This window comes from Natator depressus, chromosome 5 (assembly GCF_965152275.1).
Source record: "Natator depressus isolate rNatDep1 chromosome 5, rNatDep2.hap1, whole genome shotgun sequence".
NCBI classification, from domain to species: domain Eukaryota; kingdom Metazoa; phylum Chordata; order Testudines; family Cheloniidae; genus Natator; species Natator depressus.
The window spans coordinates 125,352,468-125,362,170 of record NC_134238.1 but is presented as its reverse complement, the minus strand read 5'-3'; positions in this window follow the sequence as shown (position 1 = coordinate 125,362,170).

Sequence of the window (9,703 nt, the reverse complement as noted above, 5' to 3'; positions counted from 1 at the left end):
ATTTGGGCGTTGATCCGCTCAGCATTGTAATACCTAAGTGACTTAGGGTACATCTGCCCTTCAAGATGGCAGTGAAATTCCCAGCTCAAGGAAACAAACCTACCCTACCTCTGACCAAGCGAGCACATTAGAAATAGAGGTTGCTTCAGAGATACAAATGGAAGGAAGGGTTAGTGGCTCAAGTACATACATATCATCTTGGTCAGGTGGTACTAGGGCCAGCTAGCCCCTTCTGTTGCTGTGGCTACACTATTCTTAGTGTGCTTGCTTAATCATAGCTAGCGTGGGTATGTCTCTTTCAGCTGGGAATCCCATGACCAGTTTGATGTGTAGACATACTCTTAAACAGCTAGGTCCCATTTTCAAAAGTCAGGATTGCAGCAGGGTGAAATTTTTTGACCAAAAGTTTGCAGAAAAAAATCCAGATTTGTTGACACCAAAATTTCGTGAATTGTCATTGCTTTCACCAAAATATTTGTTTCCAAACCAAACCAATTTGGAAAAATGAAACATTGAGTTTTTCTATTTTTGAAATGAAATGTTTCCATTTTTCAGTTCATAACTATTTTTTGTTTTGAAATTTCCTTTAATTTTTTTTTGAAAAATCAAAAATGTTTTAAAATGCTGAAAAGTGAAATGAAACATTTTGTTTCACTTTGAATGAAATGCTGTTTTATTTAATCTGTAATAATTTTTTTGGACTTTTCTATTCCTCAAAAAATTCAAAAAAATTAATTTTTGGTTCAACCCAAAATGAATGTTTTTTCATTTTTTTATTGCTAGTGAACTGAAAAATCCATTATTTGCACAGCTCTGTTTAGGAGCATAAATCCCACTGAAGGTCAATGGGATTTAAGCTTTTATGTACTTAAGTCACTTTTGAAAATTGGACTTGTCCTCCTAAGTCACTGAGGGTAAAATTTTGCAAAGTGCCTATGTGATTTAGGAGCCTATATCCAATTAACTTTTCAGAGATGCTAATTCTCCTGCAGTTCCCAAAGGGAACATCTCTGAAAAGTCAATGGGACTTGTTCCTTGAAAGCACTTAGGTGCTTTAGAAAATCCCATCCTGTGTTTTGAGGTATTGAGTTGAAAATACTTGTCTGTCTCTATTCTCATAATTGCTCCACATCATTACAAGTGCACTCTGCACAGTACCATGCCCTTCAAAACCTGAACAGTCCAGTGCGTAGAGTTTAGGTATGACTCTGTGGACCCAATTAGCTTCTTGGCTTCTACAGATGGACATCAGGTTACAGAACCCAGGTGTTAGGAAGTCTGTCTGGAGGGGCATGGGCACAGCACTGCAAATTGCTATCAATCCCTGCCCCCACTTAGACTCCAGAGCTAATTGACATCACCTACAAAGCTGGGGAGGCAGTGAGGATTGGCAGGGGAAAAGTTGGGTCACCCCAGCAGCCACCAAGTGGAAAGGTTTCAATAAAGTGCCAGCTGGAATGCAGAACTTATCACCTAGAGTAGCAGTGGATATAATTAGAGGTTGGGCAGGAAATGCTGTTGTCCTGTAATTAGGCTTGGAAGGTTTACATAGAATCATAGAATCATAGAATATCAGGGTTGGAAGGGATCTCAGGAGGTCATCTAGTCCAACCCCCTGCTCAAAGCAGGACCAATCCCCAATCAAATCATCCCAGCCAGGGCTTTGTCAAGCCTGGCCTTAAAAACTTCCAAGGAAGGAGATTCTACCACCTCCCTAGGTAACGCATTCCAGTGTTTCACCACCCTCCTAGTGAAAAAGTTTTTCCTAATATCCAACCTAAACGTCCCCCACTGCAACTTGAGACCATTACTCCTTGTCCTGTCCTCTTCTACCACTGAGAATAGTCTAGAACCATCCTCTCTGGAACCACCTCTCAGGTAGTTGAAAGCAGCTATCAAATCCCCCCTCATTCTTCTCTTCCGTAGACTAAACATTCCCAGTTCCCTCAGCCTTTCCTCATAAGTCATGTGTTCCAGACCCCTAATCATTTTTGTTGCCCTTCACTGGACTCTCTCCAATTTATCCACATCCTTCTTGTAGTGTGGGGCCCAAAACTGGACACAGTACTCCAGATGAGGCCTCACCAATGTCGAATAGAGGGGAACGATCACGTCCCTCGATCTGCTCTCTATGCCCCTACTTATACATCCCAAAATGCCATTGGCCTTCTTGGCAACAAGGGCACACTGCTAACTCATATCCAGCTTCTCGTCCACTGTCACCCCTAGGTCCTTTTCCGCAGAACTGCTGCCTAGCCATTCGGTCCCTAGTCTGTAGCGGTGCGTTGGGTTCTTCCGTCCTAAGTGCAGGACCCTGCACTTATCCTTATTGAATCTCATCAGGTTTGTTTTGGCCCAATCCTCCAATTTGTCTAGGTCCTTCTGTATCCTATCCCTGCCCTCCAGCGTATCTACCACTCCTCCCAGTTTAGTATCATCCGCAAATTTGCTGAGAGTGCAATCCACACCATCCTCCAGATCATTTATGAAGATATTGAACAAAACCGGACCCAGGACCGACCCCTGGGGCACTCCACTTGACACCGGCTGCCAACTAGACATGGAGCCATTGATCACTACCCGTTGAGCCCGACAATCTAGCCAACTTTCTACCCACCTTATAGTGCATTCATCCAGCCCATACTTCTTTAACTTGCTGACAAGAATACTGTGGGAGACCGTGTCAAAAGCTTTGCTAAAGTCAAGAAACAATACATCCACTGCTTTCCCTTCATCCACAGAATCAGTAATCTCATCATAGAAGGCGATTAGATTAGTCAGGCATGACCTTCCCTTGGTGAATCCATGCTGACTGTTCCTGATCACTTTCCTCTCGTGTAAGTGCTTCAGGATTGATTCCTTGAGGACCTGCTCCATGATTTTTCCGGGGACTGAGGTGAGGCTGACTGGCCTGTAGTTCCCAGGATCCTCCTTCTTCCCTTTTTTAAAGATTGGCACTACATTAGCCTTTTTCCAGTCATCTGGGACTTCCCCCGTTCGCCACGAGTTTTCAAAGATAATGGCCAATGGCTCTGCAATCACATCTGCCAATTCCTTTAGCACTCTCGGATGAAACTCGTCCGGCCCCATGGACTTGTGCACGTCCAGCTTTTCTAAATAGTCCCTAACCACCTCTTTCTCCACTGAGGGCTGGCCATCTCTTCCCCATTCTGTGATGCCCAGCGCAGCAGTCTGGGAGCTGACCTTGTTCGTGAAGACAGAGGCAAAAAAAGCATTGAGTACATTAGCTTTTTCCATATCCTCTGTCACTAGGTTGCCTCCCTCATTCAGTAAGGGGCCCACACTTTCCTTGGCTTTCTTCTTGTTGCCAACATACCTGAAGAAACCCTTCTTGTTACTCTTGACATCTCTTGCTAGCTGCAGCTCCAGATGTTTACATTTGTAGGTAAACATCCATTTCACCCTACATGCACAAACTGACAAAAAATATCACCATCGATAATCAGAATGTACAGCTAGGGAAAAGAAAAATGTTGTTTGGGAACTTCAGGATATTTACTGTGTATAGTTTGTCGTGTTATGTTGACAATTTGAGATTCAAAAAATTAAAGCTTTATTACTGTTAAAACATAATGTCTATGGTCATTAAATAATTATTGTCTGATCCCTCTATAATGTCCTGCGACTATGAAAGTTTAAACAAATGAAAATGGGGGGGAAATACTTAAAAATAAACATTGATAAACATTCCTGTCAACATGTTAAAAAATAAAAAAATCTAATTCTGCCAAGTTGACCTATAATTGGGCAAAAATACAATTTTTTTTGGTGAATATTTGTGATAGAAACTTTCTCTGAAATTTTCTTGAAAAACTCAAAGCCCAGTATTTTAAAATGTTGCTTTTAGGCTACTGAAAAAAAAATTGGTTTCCAGTGTTTGAATGAAAAATGCCACAAAAATCAGAAAATTCCCATTTGTTCAAAAAGCCATTTTCCATTGGGAATAAAACAAAGCATTGTGATGGGAAATAGTTGACCATCTCTGGTGGGAATATTCCTTATCCACTCAATAGTGTTTGTAAAGTATCATTGACTAGGCTAGGGGGACAGGCCCTCTGCACATGGGAAAGATGACAAATGCCCTGCCCCTAAGTGCTGAGGCTCAGCTCTTCAAAAAGGTATTTAGGCACCTAACTCCCATTGATTTCAATGGATGTTGGGCACCTAATTCCCTTTGAGGAGCTGAGCCATACATACAAAGAAGACAAAGCACAGACTAAGGAGAGATTGAAGGGAGACGGTCAGCCAGCTATCTGTTGGCCTCATGATATTTTTGAATGGGAACACCTCTCTCCATGAATGGGTGAGTTCCCTTCTCTTTGTTCTACGGTCAATGAAGGTAGCAGTGATATCTAGACCACTCTACTCTGCAATCTCACAAGTTTAGAGGGCCCAGCTGAGATCAGAGCCCTGTGCACACTCACATATAGTGAGGGAGAATCCATGCCCCAAAGAACTTACCGTGGCCTGTGGGTGTGTGCATGCTTCCTCCTCCTTTGTGGCTCAGTTTGCATGTTGAAAATGAGCTTAGTGTTATGCAGTGGCCTACAATGAAGATCTTTGCAGTTTCAGGCTTATCTTTGGCTTCTGCTCTCACCCCACCCGCCACAGCAATACTGGGCCTGTAAGATCCACAGAGTTCTCCATTCCCCTCTGTGCATTTTAACATGGTGAGGCATCAAAGTGGCCCAGACAGTTGAGCAGGGAAAGGGAAATCACAGATGTTCTTCCAAGTCAACTGGAGCAGAGATAAGACATGGCAAACTGAGAATAACTCCTCTCTCTACCTCCCCTTGCGCACAGCTGAGCTCAGGTTACAGCAAGGCAAGGATTGAATTCTCTATCAGTTAGAGAACATATCAAATGCTAAGGAGTGTTCTAAGTAATGGAGATCTCCTGTCAGGGTTTAATCAAACTGCTGAAGACCGGCTGAACATCTGGAGCAAATCAAGCTGTAGGAGATTGTGACCGCTCTCCTCTCCAGCGCCTGGCTTGGTGATGAACCTGGCTGTCATTAGCTGTGGGTTGGGCATCAAAGGGGCTGGCAGCTAATCAGTGCTGACGATTAATCTGCTAGGGCCATGGCAGGACAATGGGAATTTTCCAGGTCTAGAAGTCAGCAAATTGATAAATATTTAGGTGGAAGTGATTTAAACATTAAAGTAAGTGAAAAGATCCCCAGAGATTATGTGGATTTGGGGGGGGGGAGCGAAGTTGGTCAGAGCAGGAGAAAAATCTTAAAAAGAAAAGGAGTACTTGTGGCACCTTAGAGACTAACCAATTTATTTGAGCATAAGCTTTCATGAGCTACAGCTCACTTCATCGGATGCATACTGTGGAAAGTGTAGAAGATCTTATTATATACACACAAAGCATGAAAAAATACCTCCTCCCACCCCACTCTCCTGCTGGTAATAGCTTATCTAAAGTGATCACTCTCCTTTCAATGTGTATGATAATCAAGGTGGGCCATTTCCAGCACAAATCCAGGTTTTCTCACCTCCCCCTCCCCCACACACAAACTCACTCTCCTGCTGGTAATAGCTTATCCAAAGTGACCACTCTCCTTACATTGTGTATGATAATCAAGGTGGGCCATTTCCAGCACAAATCCAGGGTTTAATAAGAACGACTGGGGGGGGGGGTAGGAAAAAACAAGGGGAAATAGGCTACCTTGCATAATGACTATGCCACTCCCAGTCTCTATTCAAGCCTAAGTTAATTGTATCCAATTTGCAAATGAATTCCAATTCAGCAGTTTCTCGCTGGAGTCTGGATTTGACGTTTTTTTGTTGTAAAATAGCGACTTTCATGTCTGTAATCGCGTGACCAGAGAGATTGAAGTGTTCTCCGACTGGTTTATGAATGTTATAATTATTAATTATAATTATAATTATTAATGTTATACTCACCAGCAACCACATACCACACAACAGAACCACTAACCCAGGAACCTATCCTTGCAACAAAGCCCGTTGCCAACTGTGCCCACATATCTATTCAGGGGACACCATCACAGGGCCTAATAACATCAGCCACACTATCAGAGGCTCGTTCACCTGCACATCCACCAATGTGATATATGCCATCGTGTGCCAGCAATGCCCCTCTGCCATGTACATTGGTCAAACTGGACAGTCTCTACGTAAAAGAATAAATGGACACAAATCAGATGTCAAGAATTATAACATTCATAAACCAGTCGGAGAATACTTCAATCTCTCTGGTCACGTGATTACAGACATGAAAGTCGCTATTTTACAACAAAAAAAACTTCAAATCCAGACTCCAGCGAGAGACTGCTGAATTGGAATTCATTTGCAAATTGGATACAATTAACTTAGGCTTGAATAGAGACTGGGAGTGGCTTAGTCATTATGCAAGGTAGCCTATTTCCCCTTGTTTTTTCCTACCTCCCCCCCCCCAACATTCTTGTTAAACCCTGGATTTGTGCTGGAAATGGCCCACCTTGATTATCATACACAATGTAAGGAGAGTGGTCACTTTAGATAAGCTATTACCAGCAGGAGAGTGGGGTGGGAGGAGGTATTTTTTCATGCTTTGTGTGTATATAATAAGATCTTCTACACTTTCCACAGTATGCCTTTAGAAAGCCATCCTGCAATGGAGCAAAGATTCTAATCCACAACAAAGTCTGGCAAACCAAAACAAAGAGAGCTCTCCTGCAAGATTATTCCAGCAGAAAATGGGCTTCTTACACTAACTGCTCCAAAAGGCTGAATGTTCTAATTCACTTGACCATACCATCCATAGCACAATATAGAAAGCAATTCTGGCTTGCTGCATTAGCTGTCCAGAACCACTGCACTGCAGAGCTATAAATGATGTGTTTTACTAGCACAGAGTTCCCTTCTTTCAATGCACTGAATTAAAAGCACCAGTGGCCTTTTTAACTCACGGGTTTTACATTCCCTTCCTCTTCAGTAGGTTGTGAGGAATTTCATTCAAGCAGACTTTAGCTCTCTGCTACCTCTTTGCACCAGCTAGTTAACATGGCGTTAAATGGAATTCAAGGACACTTTGCAAGATGTTTTAATGATTTCTTTTTGGTGAGCATAATGAGCTTCAAGGCTGAGTTTTGCAAAGATGGCCAGGAGATATGGATTGGAATGGGGTATCTCAACCCAAGGCAATTGTGAAAATCTCATCTTAAAAATCTTAACTATACAAGACAAAAACCACCTAGGTAAGAATTGTTGATTATGCAGACTCAGGGCTGGATCCAAAGCCTATTAAAGCCATTGGAAGTACATTCAGTGAGTTCATTAGGGGTTGGCTTAGACATAAAAGCAATGTAACACCAAATAAAAAATTTGGTGAAATCCTGGCCCTATTGAAGGCAATGGCAAAACTCCTATTTACTTCACTAAGGCCCGTTTTTCACCCTGTGTATTTAGATTTACCTAGCTCCGGTGGCTTGCGTATTAGATACACTATACATCATCTCCTCCATGCCTCCAATTTGCTAAGCAAAGTCCCTTTCCAAGAAGAGTAGGCTGGGGTTAAGGTGATGACCTACAACTCAGAAGACCCAGGTTCAATTCTCTGCTGTACCACCAATGTCCTGTGTGAATTTAGCCTCTCTCGACCTCACTTCCCCATCTATACAATGTAGATGATAGCTCCTTCACTAGGGATCATGAGGCACTATGGTGATGGGGGGCTGGATAAGTAGCTTTGACAGATGGATTGAGCTCTACAGCACAGGAGACCTTTCTATTCCCTGTGCATTCTTGTTTTGAATTAGAGCCATTTAAAGAGTACAGAAAGTGGTTTTCATGTCTACCTATGATGACATCACCCCGCTCCACAGTTACTCATGGTAGATTATACCATTTGTTGCCCAGGATTTGAACAACTGCTGGTTACTTAGTGAAAATGTCTGGAAATCCAAAAGCTCCACATATGTTAGCAGGAACAATTCACACCAGAACCATTATTTCCTATATGTTGTTTGTTCTTCATCACTGTGCTTAAAAAGAATATGATTCTATGTGACTTAGAAGACATATCACACACCACGAGGGATTAGCTGAAGACATAGGGATGAAAAAACCCCTGGCAGAAATGTGATCACAATAATAATTCAGCAGATACTTGTAAATAGAGACATTCATATAAACTGGGATTGGTTTGTAAATGACTCCCAAACGGAAAAAAGGTTGGAATGTATTGGATAATTTATTCATCTTGAATAATTGAATTGGTTCTAGTTAGAATCCCTCTATTCCTGGCATTAGCACACTTCTTAAACTGACAGTCTAACCGAGAGCTGAGATTTTCAGTCCTCGAGGGAATACAGAAAAGCATCCCTATTTGGGACAACACTAAATCACATGCTTAACTTCAAGCACCTGCATAAGCACATCCTTAGAGTAAACTATGTTGATACCAGTCAGCTCTGTGTTCTTCGGGAACTAGGGCACAGTATCCAGCCTGTCTGACTCATGAAGGATACACATACACACTCCCAGCCTCTGCTTGAACCAAAACCGACCAGAGAAAAGACTTGCAGAGAGCAGTGAAGGGCGGTGGCAGATACACCTAGACCCCTCCTGACAAGGGTGATAGGATTAAGGCAACTCCCCTAGCCTCATCTGCATCAAAGATCGGACAGGGAGGCATCTCCATTAGCATACAGAATGGAGAACAGAGATTCCAAGGCAAGAACCGCACTGAACTCTGGGACCAGAAAAGGAGGGAAGCACTGCATCCTGGGGGATCTCTGCTCCAGATGTTAATGAACCTATGCCTGCACACCTCCAGTTCAGCAGTTATCAGACCAATTCTAGTAATGAATCCTTGATTGATATCCAAAATACTGAAGCAGCCTAATTACACTGTGAGCTCCCTGGAAGGAACACCACGCAGAGCCAGGAACAATCAGTTCCTATTGTCTAAGCCTGGAAAAAGGCTAAAGTAGTGCCCATCTTTAAAAAAGGGAAGAAGGAGGATCCTGGGAACTACAGGCCAGTCAGCCTCACCTCAGTCCCTGGAAAAATCATGGAACAGGTCCTCAAGGAATCAATTCTGAAGCACTTAGATGAGAGGAAAGTGATCAGGAACAGTCAGCATGGATTCACCAAGGGCAAGTCATGCCTGACTAATCTAATTGCCTTCTATGATGAGATAACTGCCTCTGTGGATAAGGGGAAAGCAGTGGACATGTTGTTCCTTGACTTTAGCAAAGCTTTTGACACGGTCTCCCACAGTATTCTTGCCAGCAAGTTAAAGAAGTATGGGCTGGATGAATGGACTATAAGGTGGATAGAAAGTTGGCTAGATTGTCGGGCTCAACGGGTAGTGATCAATGGCTCCATGTCTAGTTGGCAACCGGTATCAAGTGGAGTGCCCCAAGGGTCAGTCCTGGGGCCGGTTTTGTTCAATATCTTCATAAATGATCTGGAGGGTGGTGTGGATTGCACCCTCAGCAAGTTTGTGGATGACACTAAACTGGGAGGAGAGGTAGATATGCTGGAGGGTAGGGATAGGATACAGAGGGACCTAGTCAAATTAGAGGATTGGGCCAAAAGAAATCTGATGAGGTTCAACAAGGACAAGTGCAGAGTCCTGCACTTAGGACGGAAGAATCCCATGCACCGCTACAGACTAGGGACTGAATGGCTCGGCAGCAGTTCTGCAGAAAAGGGCCTAGGGGTTA